Source organism: Pan paniscus, chromosome 12 (assembly GCF_029289425.2).
Source record: "Pan paniscus chromosome 12, NHGRI_mPanPan1-v2.0_pri, whole genome shotgun sequence".
NCBI classification, from domain to species: domain Eukaryota; kingdom Metazoa; phylum Chordata; class Mammalia; order Primates; family Hominidae; genus Pan; species Pan paniscus.
In genome coordinates this window covers 99524327-99545032 of record NC_073261.2, presented here as the reverse complement: position 1 = coordinate 99545032, position 20706 = coordinate 99524327, and the positions used below count along the sequence as shown (strand labels likewise).

Here is a 20706-nt window from a genome sequence, read left to right as displayed (position 1 = left end):
TTGGGGATTAGAGAAAAAGACTGTGATTGGAACCCACACACCAAGAGAGGAGATAAAACCCAGCCTTAGCTCTTCCATGTCGCTGAAAGAGAAGAAAACGTCTCTTTTTCCTTTTCCGTAGCCATAAAAGATGAAAATCCGTCATCCAGCTACTGAAATCAGGTGCACACGGTTGTTCCTCCTGTGATGAGACAGGGCGGAGGGATTGTTACCCTGTTGCCAGGGAAAAAGGAACGGGCTGTTCCCAGTTGCTATGGTGACGAGGTAGGCGCGTTCCCTCGGTACCGCCGCACACGTCTGAAGCGGTCTCTTCTCCTCGTTGCTACGGCAACGCAGTGGGCCTGTTCCTGTCGCCCCCCGCCTCCCGCCGCAATCGCTAAGGCAAGGTGGAGGTAGGGGCTGTCCTCCCGCCGCTCAGTTGCCTTGGAGACGGCGGGTGCCCTGGCCCCGCCCCGCTCGGACTGACAGCGGCGGCCGCATCGCGCCTGCGCAGTGCCCTCGTCCCCCGCAGTCTCTGTGCGTTGAAGCCGGAGACCGCGGCGGCCTCAGCGAGGACCCTCCGCCCCGGAGCCGCCGGCCGGAGCCGCAGCCTCTGCCGCAGCGCCCCCGCCACCTGTCCCCTCCCCCGCCGCCTCCGCCGGAGCCGCCTCGCGCACTGTGAGTCCGGGTCGAGGCGACGGACGCCGTGGGGCTGAGTCAGCGGGAGGCCAGGGCCCGGGCTGGGGGAGGGGAACCGGGCTCCCCCCGTCCCCGCCTCCCCACCCGCACTCCCGCATCCCGACCGCGCCTTCCCCGCGCCGGTCAACCCCCTCCATCCCTGTCGCCGGGTTCCTCCGGCCTCGGCGGCCCGGCCTCCCCAGCCACTCCCCCTCCCCTTCCCTCCCCTCCCCTTCCCTCCGTCTCTCCGGGTCCACCTTGAGGCTCCTTCCCCACTAGACGTGGCCACTGCACCTCTGCCCTGGGCTGATATTTTCTCCAAACTACCTCCCGTCCGCCCTTATCCCTTCTCCCTCCTCCTCACTCCTCCTAGGCCTGACATCTCCCGGCCTCTCTGGTTCTCCCCAGTGATGTGCCAGAAAAAGAGTGACAGGAGAGCGACGGGAGACTTGGGGGAGGGGGAACATCGGGCCAGGCCCAGCCTGGGGGCCTCGGGTTTCTTCCCCACACGCTCCTGCCTGGCTGGTTTGGGGAAGCAGGTCTGGACAGTTCTCACTGGCTGCTCAGAGCTTGCAGGGCTTTCCGAATAGATTTGGCTGGGAAGGGTTCAGCCCCATCGTGATCATCTAGCGTTTAATGAACGCGGCTAGTTCCTGGTGGCCTTCTAGTGGGCTGAGCTACTGCCCGGCCGGTGTTGCGGAGCGGGGAGTAGAAGTAGTGGAGGGAAGGGAGAAGAGGTTGCGTTTGGGAGCTCCAAGTTCCTGCGCTTCCGGTGTGTTGTTGTGAATAAGCATCTTGCGGTACTCTTTAAAATAATTTTTTTTTTTTAATCGCACTACAACCCTGGTATAATGTGAGGTTTGGAAAAGGCCTGATACCATCCATAGGAAGTGCTTACTGTTTATGTATGAAGGGGCTGTGGCAGGACTTGATCTTGGATTCCTGTAAATTAACTAATTGGATAGTAGTGAGTTTTTAACATAACGTGTGCAGAGTTGAGAGGAAGGAGAAAAATCGAAGCTTCTCCATGGTGTAGGTGTGAGGCCTGTACACTGTGCCTCCTCCAGATGTGTGTCTTTGTGGGGCTGTCACCAGATAGGGATTCTAGCATATTTGGACAATTCCCTGGGTTATGTTTGCTACCCCTCCACCTGCCCATCTTGCAGTCCCTGTTCTTGGAATAGAAGAGGGTCCCAAACAGTTTTCTTTTTCCAGAAGAACTGAGTTGAAGTCAGAGTTAGTGCCCAGAGCCAGAAACTCTTAATAAACATGTCTCAACTTGAGGGCCCCTAACTACTATGTGTGTACCTCATTGTCAGCTTCTTTTTTATTTGGCTTCCAAATTTCAGTGTGCTTTTAGAAAGCACGTGTAAATATAAGCCAGATCTACCGCACAAGAGGCTTTGGGATTTTTACTCCAGATGGTAAAAGGAACGCATGGTCCATTTCTAAAAATCATGGTGAAGGAGCCACTCATTTGGAGTTTCCGGGGTTGCAAACAATGAGAAATAACTATTTCACTCTTTACTTTGCTCAATCATGGCCTATTGGCAGCCTCCTCATAGCCACTCCCTGCCCCCATGCCCATCAGATTAGTTTACAGTAGCCAAGACGGCTGTCGCCCTAGTTTTAAACATAGAGATGAAGTTCAGGAAAACTATAGCCCCCATCCAGCAGGGCAGTTTCTTCTGTTTCGAATGCCAGACTGGGGTTTGGTGGGATGCACCTGCCTGTGGTGCAATGGGAACCGTGGGGCCTGAGAGTGGCATTCCTTCTGTGTGGTCCTGTGTCACATAGCTCACCAAAATACCCGAGCAGGGCAGGAGCAGACAGCTGTGCTGGAGAGCTGCTCCTCCTGGGCGGAGTGTATTTTGGGAATCAGCGATATTACTGGGGTGGAGGGTTGTGAATTAAGGAGGAAGAAAATGTGTCAAGGCTAGATAGATCAGGAGGGTGTAAGTAAAATGTTCCTTTCCAGTTTGCTATGGGATAGTACATTTTCAGAGGATCAGAGTAGTTTTTATATGGATTGATTTGCCTTTGAAATCCATACCAGTGTTTTATGAGATAATGATGGAATGCCTTTTAAACTGCTACTATGAGGAAACAGGACTAATACTTGTCTTATACATTGCCTATCCAGCTGTTGCTGAATGTAATTGTTAAGATCAAGGAGAGGGACATGATTTGAACCAAGTTAGACCTAAATCTATGTAATGGATATTGAGGTTTTGTAGGACTGTATTCTTGATTCTAAGACACACCAGCAATTTACCAATAGCTTTTAGGTAAAATAATCTAATGCTACCAGATCAAAATATATATGTTGATTCCAAGGTGCATCCTCATTTTAGAAACATTAAAACCCTCAGGAAGTGGCAAGACTTGAGGGAGGGATTTGTGAATCTTGGAACTGAGAAAGAATGCTATTGATAGTATTCCTGTGTGATGATGCCGTTTCTGACCTACCGTCCTGAGAGTGCATGCATTGTGAAGTTGAGTTTCTTCTAGTCCTTCCTGCACGCCAGCACACATTGTGGGGTTGTATTTGTAAGATGACTGGCTGGAGTTGGGCATAGTAGGAGGCTATTGAACGGAGGAAAGTTCCCATATGAGAATCCAACCCAAGGTCTTAATGTGGTACTCTCCAGAAACTGAGCCAACTAACTGGCAGCAAACGTCTTATGAGCTATTCCTGAATTTAGCCGAGTAACATTTGTCAGAAGCCGAACAGAAAATATATTTTTTTAAAACAGAATGCATCTGCCCTGATTTGCTTACAGATACATTTGTAAAGGTCCCAAGGCACATGTCTCCCTCGCTTAGGATGTTAGCACTGGAGGTGACCCCAGATGGTATAGTTTAATGCCCTCATTTCTAAAGTTGACACAAGACACCAAGAGTTAAATGACTTATCTAAGGTCACCCAACCCATGCAGAACATATGTAAAAACACTTTGTAAACTGTGTACACTAGGCAGATGAATGTTGGTGGTTATTAGTGGCTGAGTCAGGATTAGATCTCCAGATTTCCAGACTAGAGTTATTCTTCAACACCACATTGCCTCATCCCTCATAATGTTCCAAAGGGTTTTAATAAAAATAATTTAGTAGTCTGTAATTAGCCCTGTAGACAAGGGCTTGTTTTGTCATCTGAGATGTTGCACAGCCAGGCAAAATTTTGTGTCAAACTGTCTAAATAAATATTTATTCTTGCCACCTTAAAAATAATATTTTTTTATCACACATTCTGACTTCAGGAAGGTCTTTCTTTTTTTAACTTGCATCAACTAACAGAAAAGCAAATGTGAAGTTGGGTATTTGAAGTCTTTTCTACTTCTTATCTGTGAGACTGCCGCATTCCAGAAAGCAAGGTGGAGAGGCAGATGGGGCTGAGAGGAGGAGCGTGCACATTGGGCAGCTGCGGGCTTATCTTCCAGCTCTCAGAATGGAACCTTTTGTAGTTTCTGGGAGCCATAAGGACTTCTAAACCCTCTCCTTGGGAAGCGCGGAGGCAGCCTGGCCTCTGGAAGCAGGCAGGCTTGAGTTCAGATCCCCATCCAGCCATCTCCTGGCTGTGTGGCCTTGGGTGAGTTATGTTACCTCTGAATGCCAGTTTCCTCATTTATAACCCTGGAATAATAACTATCTGTTTTACAGGGTTGTTGTGAAGATTAAATGAAAGGGAGTATGTAGAGTGCTTCCTTCATAAGAAATAGCAATGATTATTTTATATTGACTAAAGCATAAAATAGCAAATAATGGTTTCAAAATTGTTTCGTGATTTAGGTCCATCTTGGACTCTCAGTTTTGTAGCCCCCATCTCTCAGCACCCCTCTCGGTATTTGACAGGAACAGAGAAAAGGTTTGTACCGGGAAGACCCGGCACTTGCATTATTATTTCAACTGCCAAAACCAGAGTATATGAAATGTATCTTTGCTCCATGTATTCAGCCAACCTGAAAGACTGGCAGGACAGGAGCATTTGACTTTAGGAGGCACAGATGTGGTGTGCTTGGGTGTGTGGTGGGGGTGGCTAGTTCTCCAGCAGGGAGGCCAGTCTGGGGAGTGGTCTTCATTTGAAATAGAAAAGCTGCTGAGCTCTTGCTTGTGAGGGACACACATGTGGTCTTTATTGACTTCCTCAACTGGTAGAGGCATAGATTTCATCGGTGACTTTGCTAAAATCAGCTTCTGCATCCGTGAGATCCAGGGGGCAAGGGAAAGGAGCTATTCATCTTAAGAGGGAAACCTTGCCAGTGAGCAGAGGTAAAGGGAGGTCATTTTGGATGGAGAGAATTACAGACTGGCTCAAGGCAGAAACTACTGAGTAATTAAAGAACCAGGGCAAGCTGTTCAGATGCAAGAGCAAAAGTGAATTTAAATTCCTAGATAAATTTCAGTAGGGAAGGAAATACCCATGTATAGACATCTAAAGATTGAAAAGAGAAACGCAATAATGTTTACCTCTGGGAGGTGGGATTTGGGTGTGGGGAAGGGAAAAGGAGACTCAAAGGGGAACTTTTACTTTATATGTTTTTGTATTTGACTTGTTATAAGAAGCATGTATGCTTTAGTCATTTAATGAAGACCAAATAGAATGGGTAGTGATTGTTGTTCAGTAAATACATTTTGGTACAAAAGAAGCAGCTGCCTTTACTTGGAGCCTCCCATGCCTGGGGCAAATAGGGTTTGACAGCTTCAAGCAGGCCCAGGCAGTTTGCACCAAATCAAGCTCTTAAGTGAGGGCAGGACCCTCCAAAGTGGCTGCTTCCCGGTCAGCCCAGGGTACTTAACTGACCACCTACCCCATCAACTCTTCCTAGTCTTTTCACTCCCCTCTTGAGAATAGTCCCCTCCATCTGTTGACCAGCTAAAATAATCATAATTATTCTAATAAGCTAATTTTCAGCTATTGATGAAAATGGCATCTGACTATATGACCTTCATGAAAAATTCCTGCCTCTTAGTTAATGTCAAGAGGGCTTGAAGTTTAAAGGGACCCAAGCTGAAATGCTGGCACACTGTGTAGCTAAGTTCTAGGTCAGACCTGCCTGGTACAGCACATCTTTCACATAATGACTTATTAACTGCTTCTGGTAGGAATTACTGGTAAACTCTGATAAAATCCTTAAGGATTGTTGAGCTTTTAATTTTGTCGTAAGTTGGCCAGCTGTATTTTCTAGCCAGATGTCATGTTTATTATAGAAAGATGACACACCTATCATTTGGACATGTGCTTTGGGTTGCTTACCCAGGAGTTAGGATGGGTTATGCTGAGTAATTCACATTCCATCACCCAGTCTTCCCTTTGGCCAAGAGTACAATTTCGTGTGACAGTTAGCCAAGTTTCGTGAAGCATGCTGTGGCCACGGATGGTTTTTCTTGTGCATAGAGTTGACTGGCCAATACTAGCATAAGCCTAGATCTTGCACTCACTAGCACCATGCCCTACCAGCTTTGCTAAACTGACCAGATGTTGTTAGTCAACTTTTTAGCATAACGTCAGTGTTTTAGGCTCTGGATGCTTCATTTGCCTCAAGTAAATAAGGACTTGTCCTATCTAAAATGCTTTAACCCCATGCAAAATGATTTTTTCCCTGAAACTATTTCCTATATATAGGAGATACATACCACTTGTGTGATACATTTAAAATAACTGAGCAAGAAGCATGGCTTCAAATCTGCCTTGTAGCTTGACTATATATAAAAAAGCTTAAAAGGATGTATATCCTTAGACCAGAAAGTGCCATTCTAGCAATATTTAGAAAATCAGAGGTGTGTACAGAAATAATGGTAAAAGATTTATTAATGCAACATTACTAGTAATATCAAACATTGAAAACAACCAAAAATGCCAGCAACTGAGGATTGGTCAGGCTCGCCCAAATAAAATACTGCATGGCATTAAAAACATTTGGAGAAGAATATTAATACCAGAACTTTTAATATCAATGAAAAAAGCAGGATGAAAAATAGTATGTCAAGGAAAAAACCATATTTATAAAGAAAAACATGAAAAACATACTAGAAGAGCATATGCCAAGTCATAAGTGATTGAGTAATGGGATTAAAAACGAATGGCTTTCCTTAGTGCTTGTTGGTGTTTTCTAAGCTTTTCTGCATTAAGCAACTATAACTTAATTATGACATTTTAAAACCAGTGACTTCTAGATTCCATGTAGTAGAGTAATCTTTAGAGTCTTCTTTGCCTCTTCCTTTTACTATTTACATGTATCGGAAGGTTTTAGTAAAACCTTGTATACCACAGGGCTCTGTTTTGGGTGGCCTTCTTTTCCCAGGTGTCTTTTCAGATTCTCTGTATTCCCAGTTCTCCAGTGTTCCAGGGGCCTTTTTTGAGGGTTTTGCTCATTTTTTGGTGTGGATGTGCACCTGTCTGAATTGTCTGTTTCAAAAGACTCTGCCCAGGCCCACTACAGTTGCCTTCCTCCCTTTGCCCTTTGTCACCTTCCGTTCAGCCATGAGCTCAGAGGCCCTTTTTCCTTCCAGGGATAGAGAGGGTTGGGTGCCCACCTGTGGCCACCCGATGGGCAGAGCCCTATGTAGACATAGGCTAGGCCACTCCCCCTGTGCCACACCAGGTCCATGGAGCTGCTGACTGTGTTGGTAGGGCCTGACCGGGCAGCTGTCCTCTGGCCTCATCTTTCCCATCCACACACACACACTGTACACTGCCTAGATGGCCCAGTCCAGTGGACTGATACCTGCCTTCAACCAGTGGTGGAGTCTGCCCAGCTCTGAGCACTGAGAAAGGGGCACTTTGGCCTCCTCCTGAGGATCCGGGACTTCGAGTTGAAGAACATATGGCCTGTCACATAGCTCGACCTGTGCTGTGATAAATGTTTGCTAAGTAGGATCTGCCTCTTCCTCCAAATGGTCTGGCTACCTAAATACTTGTCCCAGATGGGGTGGAGGCCTTCCCTGCTGCCTGGAATTATTAGTGAGCAAGTCTTTGGGTATGGCTGGCTGGAGAGACTCCACCACTCAGAGAGAGTGATTGTGGGACAAACAGTCATCTTATCTTGAGGGCATTGTGGTCCTGGTCACCTTGTAATTTATATGGTGTTCTCTGACTGGTAAGAAATGAAATCTTAACTGCTTCTGAGTCAGCAAGATCATAGTTGGGTCTAAGGTGTGTGTTGCCATGTGAAAGGGGCAGGTCTTAGACCACTAGATGAAATTAGATACCTTTCCCATGTGAGGAGTGTTTCACGCAGGCTTATCTCCAGTGGCATAATGCGTGCTGTGTAGCCAGGCCTTTCCGCAGCACCAGACTCTTGGCAGCCAGCCACCCTGCACCCCCACCCGCTTCCCTGAAGGTTATTGACACTTACCTGGGACTCTGATTTGGTCCTTGATTTGTTCTGATTTTAGATGCGTAGAGCTCATAGCTGAAAGCTCTCAGTTTAGGCATTCTATTAACACTCTTAAGTGACAGGATCACTGCTAAGTACAGAGATGTGTTATGCTGGCCCCAAAATAGCAAGGTACAGTGTCTTGAGACAACTTGATAAGATTTCTATTACCCCAAAAGTATAGTTCCCAGGTTTACAGATTATTCATATAAATTTGCATATCATCTTCACAAGACATGTAAGCATGCTCTCAGCACGTATTCTTCATCAAGCCCTTTCTCTGTGTTGTATTGTTAGTCACTATGGGATATAAAGGAAATGAGACTCAACCCTTGTCCATGAGGAGGCTGTAATGTGTGTGGAAGACAAGATGGATATATGGAATGATTAGTGCATATGACAATATTGCATGTCAGAAACACATCTTTGGTGCCTTATTCTATAAGACACAGTGTCAGCCCTTAAGGAATTCAGCTAATATTCTGGCAAAAGAGTTGGACACAAAACTATATGTCACTGTAACATGAGGGGATGGAACCTTATCAGCTATGGGAAAGGGTGCTTTGGTAAGCCAGAAGGAAGAGTCACCCTGAGCCTGTGAGAACCAGAAAGACTTCAGAGATGAAGACACACTGGAGCTGGGTGTGCAGGTTGATGTGGAGACTCATCAGAGGACAGCTGAGGAAGAGAGGCAAAAGAAATGAAAAGAACAGTGCATTGGGTGTCACTGGTACTACAGAGTCTAAATTCCAAAAGGATGCTGAGAGGAAAATAATCATTGTGAACTGGAGTAATCAGAAAAGACTTCAGTCTAGGTGCAATGGCTCACGCCTGTCATACCAACACTTTGGGAGGCCAAGGGGGAAGGATCACTTGAGGCCAGGAGTTCAAGACCAGCCTCAGCAACATAGCGAGACCCCATCTACAAAAATTGTTTTTAAATTAGCCGGGCATGGTGGCATATACCTATAGTCCCAGCTACTAGGGAAGCCAAGGCAGGAGGATGGCTTGAGCCCAGGAGTTTGAGGCTGCAGTGAACTATGATCATGCCATTGCACTCCAGCCTGGGTGGCAGAGTAAGGGCCAATCTCTATTAAAAAAAGACAAGACTTCACAAAGGAAGCAGAACCTGACCTTGCCTCAAGGATGAGCAGGCTGTGAGTTGACAGAACACCAGAGAGGGCTTTTCATGAGGCAAGGTACAGCATCAGCAAAGGAATGGCCGTGGGAAGGGGTGTGGTGGGGTTTGTAGGCAGGGCAGCCTTACCAGACTGAGGATGTGTGCTGGTTTTGAGTTTGGAGAATGTTGGTGACATTAACCAGAAATTAGGAAGTTTGAAGAGACAGTTTGGAAAGGAGTTGCTTTTTAGACACAGCGAGCTAAAAACAATGTGACTGTGGGTTGCAGGACATCCAAGTGGAGTGATCTCATAGAACCGGAAGCTGAGGGTCAGGTTGTGGATGGAGCTGTAGAGTGGGAGTCAGCAGCACAGAGGAGGGCTGGCTTCCCTCAAAGGAATCTCTCCAGAGGTCTTGCATGCAGAGTACAAAGACCAGAGCCCCAAGTAATAAGCTTTGAGAACTGTCCATAGTTAGGAAAAAAGGAACAAGATGGTGGGAAATTAGGATGATTCAGCAGCAAGGGAAGAGAAAATGTCTGGAAGAGAGTTTCAGTGCTGCTGATTTAACTAGATTTAAGGATTTAACTAGAAGGCAGTCATGATGATTGCTTAGGGTATCCATTCAGTAAAACACTGGAGTGGTTTAAGGGGAAAATTGACAGGGAAAAATAGAAGCAATGGCTGGTCACCAGAGAATGGCAGCAGGGAGGGAAAGAAAGTACTAACCAGAAGAAGCAATCGAATCAAATATTTTATTTTTGTAAAATAATTCTATTCTTTATCAGCAAACATATAAAATTGTATATGTGGTTCTTAAAATATATTTTGTGTATTAAAATGTGCTTCATCTGCAGACTTCTCTATATTGACATAATCCATATATTTGTAACTTCAAATATTTCATTCCTTTGGTGGTATCCCATCATATTGATACCAGTATGCTTAAACTCAATCTGTTGTTGGGCAATTGGAGTATTTTGCAAGTGTAAATATCTCTGATTTGAACATTACTGTACAAGTGACTTTTTTTCTTTTGTGGATTATTTATTCATGGTATATTTCATAAAGTGGAATTACAGAGGTGCAAAGGGTACAATTTTTTTAATAAGCTTTTTATACAACGTTCTTCATGGTGATCTAACCAACTTTCAATTAGAGTAAAAGTTTGGTATTGACGAAGAATCATTTTTTATAAGAAGGAGGTCTGAGCATGTTTAATGGCAGAAGGGAAAAGGAGTTATCCAAAGAAAATAGTACACGGACAAGAGAAAAATAAAGCAAAAAGGAATGATCTTTAGGATCCCAGGGAAAGGTTACTTTGAAGAGAAGAGGGCATAGCTCTTTCTACCCCTGACTTTTAGGGTGAAGTCCAGGATAGATTACTGGGGTTCCTCCTAAGAAAAGACCTTTCTTTCTTTAGTAAAATAGAGCCAAGGCCACTTGCTGAGGTGGGGGAGGGAGAGGGTTGGTGGGGAATTGAGTTCTTGAAGGTCTGAATTACCCACAGTGAGAAATAAGTCTGGGCATATGAGAGATGAATAAAGGTCTTATTGTGAATGCTGCATTGGACCTATGAATTCATAATGGGCTGAGTCTTTAAAGTCCTCTGGCCAGAGAAGCAGCAGTGAGTGGGGACGGGCACCAGGACTGGGTGTTGCTTGGCATGTTCAGGGCAAGGTTTCTGAGGAGTCAAAACTTAAGATGCAGTGAAGTAGCTGGCCCTAAGGCCGGAGGTGGAGGAAGGGCCACAAGTCGAAGACAGGCGCTGGTTGTCAGCCAGAATGAGGAGGCAGAGGAATTACAGGGGCCAGTGGGAACGGAAAACAGGTTTAGAATATGAGGGATGAGCAGTGAGGAGGCCACTGACAGAGGAAGATTTTCATATTAAAATTTGGCAGAGGCTTCTTTTACTTTTGTTCATCTTTGTATAATGTTTACGTTTCTAACACAGACATGTGTAACCACTAACATTTCTTAAAGGAATATTTGAAATCTCAGGAGTCGAGCTGTGCCTTCCGGGTGTGGCTGGATTGCTGAGATGGATGAAGGAGAAATGAAGATGGAGCTGGATCATGGAGCCTACCTTGAAAAGGTGTTGGGCCTCTAAGGAGCCTCCACGTGTCAGCCAGTGGCTTCTGTGGTCTCAGCTTGTCACAAAAGAGTGGCACCCAGCCAGCAGCCCTCCTCCACCTACACTCCAGTAGTGTTCAAAATCCAAGGAGGCCCATCTTCCCAGGCTTGACAGTCGACTCTTAGATGTGCTGTTGCGTGAGTCTGGTGGTTTCCAACTCTCTGAGCAGATCCCTACTGAGCCATGCCTCTCTGGCCTCTGTGAGTGAAGGTTCTTCCTCCAGACAGATAGAGTCCCTTGCTAGGAATGCAGTTTTGTGAGTGGAGCTTGGGTTCTACTCATTTTGTGAGGGTTCCAGCCCTCATCTCCTCCACAAGGTGCTTTGTGCAGTGTACAAAGTGTACAACTGTATATAACAGCCCTGTTTCTCTCTTGCCTATTATGAAACTTGGCCTAAAGTCCTTTCCTCCTCTGACCCCTCTCTTTCTCATGTCCTCCTAGATCATTCACTTTGACTCTGACCCTGTCTGACACCCTGGGTTGTGGTCTTTATTCCACCTGCTGGATTCACATTACTTTCATGCTGCACAACTGAAGCCATTTACACAGCTCACCATGCAAAGCAGCCACAGGGGCTGATAGCAGGGGACTTAACAAGGTGGGAATATGTGGAAAGTCAGGTGCAGGAGTCAACCTGTGGAAACGGAAAAGCTAGGGCTGCTTTCTTTCCAGGGCCTTACACTGACATTACCTTGCCTGGACATTTTGTAGTCCCATTTCATGAAAGCCAGGACCTAAGCAGAAGTATGGCTCCCTGCCAGTCCCTACCAGGAAGGAACAAACAGCTTGCAGTACAGGCCTCAAGCCAGGTGGGGCAGGAGCAAAAGTGCATTGTGTTGCCTGTGGAATTAAATGGACTCTCTGTAAACACAGCCTCCTGCCACTGTTCTTTTCTCTTTCCCCCTAGTCAGCCTACCTGAGAATAATTAGCCCTTGGCCTATAAGTAGGTAGAATGATTATTTTACTACTGTTTATCCATTTCACTAGATAACTAGCTTCATGAGGCAGGGACCATGTGAGACCTAGCAGTATGTGGGGCTCAACAAATAATTGGAGAATGAATGGATTTCTAAGGCATATTTGTTGCTGTCCATCCTTAATGCTATGAAATGGTACCTAGGAGTGAGTACATAGTGACCACAGTAACTAACGAAAAAGCCCTCACATTTGTCCCTAATGGACAAGAGTGCCAGCAAAAGCAATGTTTTGGACTTCTCAAAGTCAAAACTCAAAGACTCTCAAGATTTGGAGTAGCATTGAAAACTAGGAAGGCCCAACCCAGCTCCTGTCAGAGGGAAATGGAAAGACATGAGAGGAAGATCCCACTACCGCTACCACTATCCTGTTCAATAAAGCCTCACTTGGGCAGAGTTAAGCTTCCAGTAAGACAGAGACAGAGATAGACATTCAGAGACGGAACCCACCACATAATCTGTGCTTGCATAAATTAAAAATCAAATGTGTAGTGGAGCCTTTCCCAAGGGTGCATTTCCCACTCTCCTAGGTATGGATGACTAGATCTTCCAGGAGCCCACTGGGTTCCAAGCTTAGGCTCCAGAACTCCTTTTCTCCATGCAGCACCCCCAACCCTGCCTAGCAGCTCTCCCCAAGTACTGCTCTGCTTCCCCTGCGGCTTCTCAGACATGCAAGCCTCTGATTGAACTTCTCCTGGCCTAGAAGGCTGGATTTTTCAGGACCCAGCAAGGCACTGCTCTGGCCTCGTGGCTGTCCCAGGATGTGTTAGGAGGTCATAACACAAGAGGACTCATGCCTCCGAGGCCCTCTCGAAGGGTATTGGGAACTCAGTGATAATGCAGGCCCTGTCAAGGGTACTTAAGAAGATCCCATTTGTACCTTTATCTTTAAAATTCATCATTTGAACTCAGATGGTTCTCCCAGTATCTAGCTGTTCTGTGGAAATTATGTTGCTTGCCACCTAGAGCAGATGACCTCTTTGGGAGGTATTAGGAAATAACTAGTTGTTTTAAAGCTCCCAGAGCTGTTAGCTAAAAGATCTTATATATTCCTTTCAGCTTGGTTTTCTGGAATTGACAGCCTTTTCTAATTCCAAAGAGGCTGCCTATCAGCTTCCTTAAGAAGCTTCCCAAGATACCCATTGAAGGCCCGAGGCAAGCAAAGAGAAACAACTGAGAAGCCTTTGACTTCAGGTGTCCCTGGGTAGCAGCTGCCCCTCACCCCGTCCCTTCCCCTTGTTGGGGATTTGAGGTTTGGAAAGAACTTCCTCAGATGACTGCCAAGTCCACAGTTATTCCTCTGAAGAACACTCGAGAATTTTTGCATCACTTGTCTCACCCTCACCCTAATAATGTTTGTGTCCATGCATTAGCTTTCCCATGAATTTAAATATATTTATATATTATTCTCAAAATCATTACGACCTTGCCCATATTTTCAGAGAAACTTGTAAGAGTGTTATGTGTTTAATGCCTTTAGTGTATAGTCATAATCAAAAACCCCTTGCTGGATGGCAAATATAATTCAAAATTGCTTTTAGAATTAAATATTTATGAATTAAAACATTGCAGAAATGCACAATGCAAAAAGTAGAAGTCCTCCATAACTCTGTCCCCCAAAGAGAATCACTGCCACTATTTTGTTGAATATTCCAACTTTTTTCTACACACATACTAACATATTATTTTTTTTAAACATGGAATCTAACTATTTTTCATTTGTAGAAAAATTGGAAAAGATAGTAAAGAGTAAGTGAGAAAATTAGAACTACTTTTAATTCTACCACTCAGACAGCAGTGGCACCAGGGGGTGGTTTGGGTGGGCTTTAGCACTGCCCTCTTCCTGAAAGCTGCCCCAAGGAAACATATGCTCCAAATACAAATGTGTCCTTCTTCTGCATATGCAGCGTCAAGACTTTCTTCTAGCTCCCTCTTCCCACCAGATTACCAACCCTAAGCCCCTCCATACAGAAAGCTCGTTGCCACCATTGCTTTTCACTGTGGTGAACATATTACTCCATTTTCTTCCAGTTGCACATAAATCTTTTAACTAAGAATCATATTCATTTATAGTTTTTACAGTAGTCATATCAAGTTCCAGTGTAAATTACATGCAGAACGCACTTCCCATTGCCCCAGGTAACATTAGTTTTAATTTTGTCCCCAGTAGCACTATTTCCAAGACATGTCAGGGAACTGTTTTGAACTCACCCCTGGGAGATGCTTTCACTGTGTCAGTGGAGAGCTGAAACATAGGGGCAATGACTTGTTTAAGATCAAAATGAAACTCTGCCTTAGCTAAACTTACCCACAGGTGTCTAAATGCCCAAGATCATTGGCTGAACTGCCTGAGTTTACTGCAGCATTTGGGAAGGAGTAGAAGGGACATCCCTAGGTCCTGAATTCTTCCTTTTTCTTTAGCCTCAATATCATTTGCTTAGTACCGTTTAGGTAGATGGTGCTTCGGCCCTGAGAGAGATTGTTAAGACATGTGCTGTTGAAACTCTTCTTCCCTTTTGGGGAAGGATGTTGGCCTTTCCTCAAGTCAGGCAGAATCCCACCTGGGCCATCTTCCCAGCTCCTGAGATAATTCACAATATTCTCATTCCAAATTCTGTTCTGTACATCTCATTTCTCCATGTGCAAAGACTTAGCCAGAGAGCATTCTGGCAGCATAGATCTGAGTGGGTGAAGCTATTCCTATAGCAGTAATATGGCAGAAGCAGGCCCTGGAGACCCTCCCCACTTGCTCAGGTGTGGCCCAGACCAGTGCTGTACCATACTGCCATGGCCACAGGGCAACCACCATAACTCAGAGCAACCCCTGGAGAATGAGAGAGCAGCCTAGGAAGTCCCAGTGAGAGGAGACCTAATCAGCCAGGTATTCATTTCTTACTGCTGCCTAACAAATTACTGTGAGAGTTCTAATCCCCCAGAACTGGTAAATATTCCTTTATAGGACAAAAGAATAGGTATTACCTTATATGGCAATAAGTGTTAATTAAGTTAAGGATCTTGAGAGAGAGGTTTATCCTGGATTATCTGGGTGGGCCCTAAATGCAATCATATGTATCTTTATAAGCAGGAGGACAGAGGGGTTTTGAGAGAGAAGAGACAGTGTGGCCACAGAAGCAGAGATTGGAGTGACCCGAAGCCACCAGAAGCTAGAAGAGAGGCAGGGAGCAGATTCCCCCAAGAGCCTTCAGAGGGAGGGCAGCCCTACCGATGCTGTGATGCTGGACTTCTGGCCTCCAGACCAGTGAGAGAATGACCTTTGTTGTTTTCAGCCACTCAGTTTGTGGTCATTTGTCACGGTAGGCACAGGAAACTAATCCAGTGTGCCAAAATCAAGGTGTTGGCAAGGCTGTGTTTCTTCTGGAGCCTCCAGGAGAAAATCCACGTCTTTGCCTCCTCCATCCTCTAAAGGCTGCCCACATTCACTGGCTCCTGGCACCGCATCACTCTGCTTCCATCATCACTGTTCTCTGACTGACCCTTCTGCTTCCCCTTATAAGGACCCTGGTGATTACACTGGGCCCACTCAGATAATCCAGGATAATCTTCCCATCACAGAAACCTTAATCACATCTGCAAAGTCCCTTTTGCCATTTAAGATGACATATTTATATGTTCCAGGGATTAGGACACGGACATCTTTGAGAATCTACCGTAGTCTGTAAGCCTAAATGGTATGGGTATGTTCAAATTAGATGCTACTCCCTGAATCTTGAGAAAAGCAGTATCAAAGGAAACACTTCTTTATACAGAAGTGGTATCCATGGAATGTATTACCTGCACAGGTTCTCTCAGGCAGAAAACATGGAAAGCTACGTCAGCTGCAACAGAAAGATGGGGGTATGAATGTGAGCTAGGCAAGATGAGGTTCTCCCTATAAGTTTTCGAGGTGAGAGCGTGGGGGAGGGTCTTCTACAGCACTCACCTTTGGTCCTTCTCAGGCAGACTAAGCTGGATGGGCCTTTGGTTTGGGCCAGTAAGGGCATTCCGTGCAGCCATCAATCATAGCACTGGTGCCTGTGGAGACACCGGCCACTGGAGAAGATCCAGAGGATGAATCACAGCAGTAGACATGGTGTGGGGATTAGAGGTAATGGGGCATGCTTGTTTGAATGGAGAGTGAGAGGGCTGTGGGAGATGCTATGGAAGATGGAAATGGTGCTTGTGGAGTGTTGTTTGGAGGGAGAGTGGGAAGCTGAGGAGCCACTGTGTGAAAGAGTTTCCACCTAGAGGTAAGAACTCAGGAGGGAGTGCCCCGGTAATAGCTACCCTTGAAGTCAGATGGAATTACTTGAAGCGGTTTGGCTTCACATCAAGACCATCAAAAGTCGAGTTCCCATTCTGCTCCTGCCTATCTCTCTAGCTCTGGAAAAAATGATTTCTTCCTCAGAAGTAAATAAAATTTCCTCCTTGTGTATCAGTGTAATGTGGGAATAAAAAAATAAAAAATTTCCTCCTTGAAGAGGATGAAAAAGCATTAATTATTAATGTTTATTTTCATATTTACAGATGAAAGACATGCTGAGTTCAAAGAGGTAGAGTTGGGACTGAGGAAGAGAATTAACTCTCAGCATTAAAATTATCCACTAGAAAATATTTATGCCTGTTTTGAAAAGTCTGGCTGGGCGTGGTGGCTCACGCTTGTAATCCCAGCACTTTGGGAGGCTGAGGCAGGTGGATCACCTGAGGTCAGGAGTTCAAGACCAGCCTGGCCAACATAGTGAGACCCTGTTTCTACTAAAAATACAAAAAAATAGCTGGGCATGGTGGCAGGCACCTGTAATCCCAGCTACTCGGGAGGCTGAGACAGGAGAATTGCTTGAACCTGGGAGGCGGAGGTTGCAGTGAGCCGAGATCGCGCCATTGCACTCCAGCCTGGGCAACAAGAGCAAAACTCCATCTCAAAAAAAAAAAAAAAAGAAAGAAAGAAAAAGTTTCTAGGGGTTGAATATAAAGTTGGAGAATTTCAAAAAGAGATCTGACAATCAATAAAGGGATCAGAGAAGAATCTTATTAGGACAGAAATGTTTGTGTTCCTAACCACCCAGACTCATTTCTAGGACAAGGCATTAGACAAAGGTGTCAGCAAGCAGCCACCTCCTACATGCTTGTGAAACACTATGAGAAATTATGGTGCATGCCTTGGAAACTTGCCAGATAATTAATGGCTTAATTCTGCTTCAGCTCTTCTTTTCATAACACAAAGGTCTGAGACTCCAATTAATGAATTTCACTTTAAAAAGAAGTTTGTTGAATACTTGCTCTAGTTTAAAGCATGAAGTTCAAGGTAGGGGACACAAAAAGAACCCATTCTCCTGGGGCCACCTCTCTAGACAACACTAGCTCCTAAGCAGGCGGGCCTGCTGGAGGCCAGGTTCTAACTGCCAGAGCCATTGCTACATGGTGTGTCCCTTGGCCCACTGTGAGCAGCCACAGCAAAGTGATACCATTGTCTTCATGGGACCAGCATCCTGACCTGGTAGAAGGGGAGGCTCCTCCCTGACAGTTTTTAAATACAAGGACATTCCAGCATCTCATTATTCTGTGATGGTGTGAGGTAATATCTGTCCTAGTCTCTAGCTTGTTTTTTTTCAACTTGTATATCAGAGCATCAAGAACACTGCATACATTTAGCTGCTTTTAAAAATGTTGGCAGAAGAAACCAATTAGCTAAGTGGTCATTAATAGCTGCAACTCATCATTGAAATTTTTCAGCAAATTTCTTTATATTTGTTCCGCAAGTTGTTTTATCTCATCACAACATTCTGGAATCCAACCAGAAAGGAGACTGAAGTTTCTGGAGATGAGGGAAAACTGAAATGTAAAACTCATGCTTTGCCCTGACTCAGCTTAATAGTCAGTCCACTGACTGATTAACAGTGACAAGAGCAGTGCTGGTAAATGGGGAAATCGTGTGTGTGTTCTCTAGAGCGGGGTTCTCAAGTGTAGTCCTGCTGCTGACTCACCAGGAAAGCCAGCGAAAAATGCAGACTCTGAAGCCCCAGCCCACAACTGTCCCTCTCTGAGGGTGGCCCAAGGAATCTGCATTAGTAATAGGCCAGTCACCTATGTGTACCCTAAATTTTGGGAACCTCTTCCCTAGAGGGGGTTTCCTCCTTGAGGTATGTGGAGTTGATCTTGGCTTGAAAACCTTTACCCAAAGCCAAAAGTGGCCCCTGACACTCCTTGGCAGAAAAACTCTCCTGCTTCTCTCTTTGTATCCCCTTGGACCTAGAGAAGAGTTGTGCTCCAGCTCAGCACCTCTGTGTGTAGTGAAGTCCCAGTTTATTATTCATTCTTGCTGCCCTACAGGTAGACAGCATCACCACCTCAGCTTTTTCATAATAGCCATGTAATTCCAGCACCAATGTATCCCACATTGATAAAGAAGCCAAGCCTTGGAATGCCACCATTTCACCTTTCACTGTGTGATAGCATTCTGAAGTTTTTCTTGGCACTCGAAGAAGAAAAGGCTGTGTAGAATTTCTGATGGCTGTTTTGCAGAACATCCAGAAACACCCGCTAGGATCCAAAGCCCTAGGCAGTCCCTGTTTAGTTGTGGTCAGGGAAAGAAATGACTCATCTCTGCATGAGCTGGGTGCTGTGCAGGATGCTTTCCATACACTGCCTCGATTAATAAGAAAGTGATCCGGAGTCCGTGCAATGCAAGGGAAAGGACAATAACAGCAGAAACTGAATGAAAGGCAGGCTTGAATTCTGTTCTGAGCTGTGGTGTGACTCATCAGGGTAGGAAAGTCGGTTCCCCAGTGCCTCTATGTATCCTTCTGTAAAATGAGGTTATTGCTGTTCCCATCGCCCAATCATCAGGTCAGAGTTGGGAATACTTTGAACTTCCCAGATGAAAGGTGATATAAAACTACAAAGTGAAGAGCTGGTGTAGAGGAGGGTGCTACAAAACTAAAAATGAGATGGCTAAGTGACAGCACAATCTAAGGATGTCAGGATGCTCCACTCTGCTGCCAGGAGACTCTCCGGACTTCATTTGCCTTGCTTGTCTTATGAAGGATGGTGTGAATACTCACTATCACATAAGGAGGGGCAGCCTAGTGTGGTGGTTAGGAGAAAAGACTTTGGGGTCACTGACCTGTTGAATCAGAATATTGAGTTAGGAGATGGAGAAGCTGCAGTTTTAAGAAATTTCCAGCTGTGTGTGGTAGCTCAGGCCTGTAATCCTAGCACTTTGAGAGGCCGAGGTAGGACGATTACTTGAGGCCAGGAGCTCAAGACAAGCCTAGACAACATAGTGAGACTCGGTCTCTACAAAAAATCTTAAAATTATCTGGGTACAGTGGTGCGTGCCTGAAGTCCCAGCTACTTGGGGAGCTGAGGTGGGAGGAACGCTGGAGCCCAGGAGTGTGAGGCTGCAGTGAGCCTGAACCATTGCCCTCCAGCCTGGGCGACAAAGCAAGACTGTCTTGAAAACAAACAAAAAATTCCCAAGTGATTTTGATGCAGACCAAAGTTTGAAGAACAGTGTAGCTCCCCTGGACTCCTGATGGTTCCCAAGGAAGCTGTGTATTTCCACACCCCCTCCTATGCGCCCCGTGCTCTCCCCACTCCCTGAGCCGCTTTCCACTCAGTCCTTCCTATGCATGCATCAGAAGCATCATCTTTTGGGTTTGCTTCCACTAAGTGAACTCCCACTCTTCCTTCAAAACCAGGTTACACATCACTTCTTGCCCAAAACTTTTCCTGAACCTTTGCAGAGGAATGAATCCTTCCCAGATACCAAAGAATACCATGCAACCATCAAAGAGAATGAGGGATGGAAAACTAACCATATTTTTAGAGGAGAAAAAAAAACTCACAATATTTCTATTTTGATTCAGTTTTTCTTAAATGACTGTACAAATAGGTATATATAGTTTGAATATGTATATAGAAAGGTCTGAGGAATATACATACCTGGTAACAGGAAACTTTTAAATTTTATGCACCTCTGTGTTTTTTAAATCTACATACTATTTTTATAATTTTTTGAATTTAATAACAATTAGAGTAATTACCAAGAGAGTAATTGCTTAAATAATTACAGGGAAGAATCAACTGCTGTTATAGCCCTAGTATATCATGTTATGGTTGCATGTGTCTCCCTCCACTGTTCAGCTGTGAGCTCCTGAATGGCAAGGCCTTCAGGCTATTCTGCCTGTCACCAGTGCCCAGCATTTCCCTGACACTCAGTGGGTGCGCGCCACGTACTTACTGAACTTAAGAGATCCACGGCCGGGCAGTCTCATGCCTGTAATCCCAGCACTTTGGGAGGCCGAGGCGGGCGGATCACAAGGTCTGCAGATTGAGACCATCCTGGCTATCATGGTGAAACCCCGTCTCTACTAAAAATACAAAAAAATTAGCCAGGCGTGGTGGCGGGCGCCTGTAGTCCCAGCTGCTCTGGAGGCTGAGGCAGGAG

The 20706-nt window shown here is 45.4% G+C and overlaps 1 protein-coding gene across 2 annotated transcripts in view; it reads left to right on the top strand.

Moving 5' to 3' along the window:
* Positions 1 to 364: 364 nt before the first annotated feature.
* MAPRE3 (microtubule associated protein RP/EB family member 3) overlaps positions 365 to 20706 on the top strand; it is a 56323-nt gene continuing 35981 nt past the window's right edge. For both annotated transcript variants that reach the window (XM_034952809.2, XM_034952810.2), the window contains exon 1: positions 365 to 657. The gene's annotated coding sequence lies outside the window, so the exon portion shown is untranslated. The remainder of the gene's footprint in view (positions 658 to 20706) is intronic.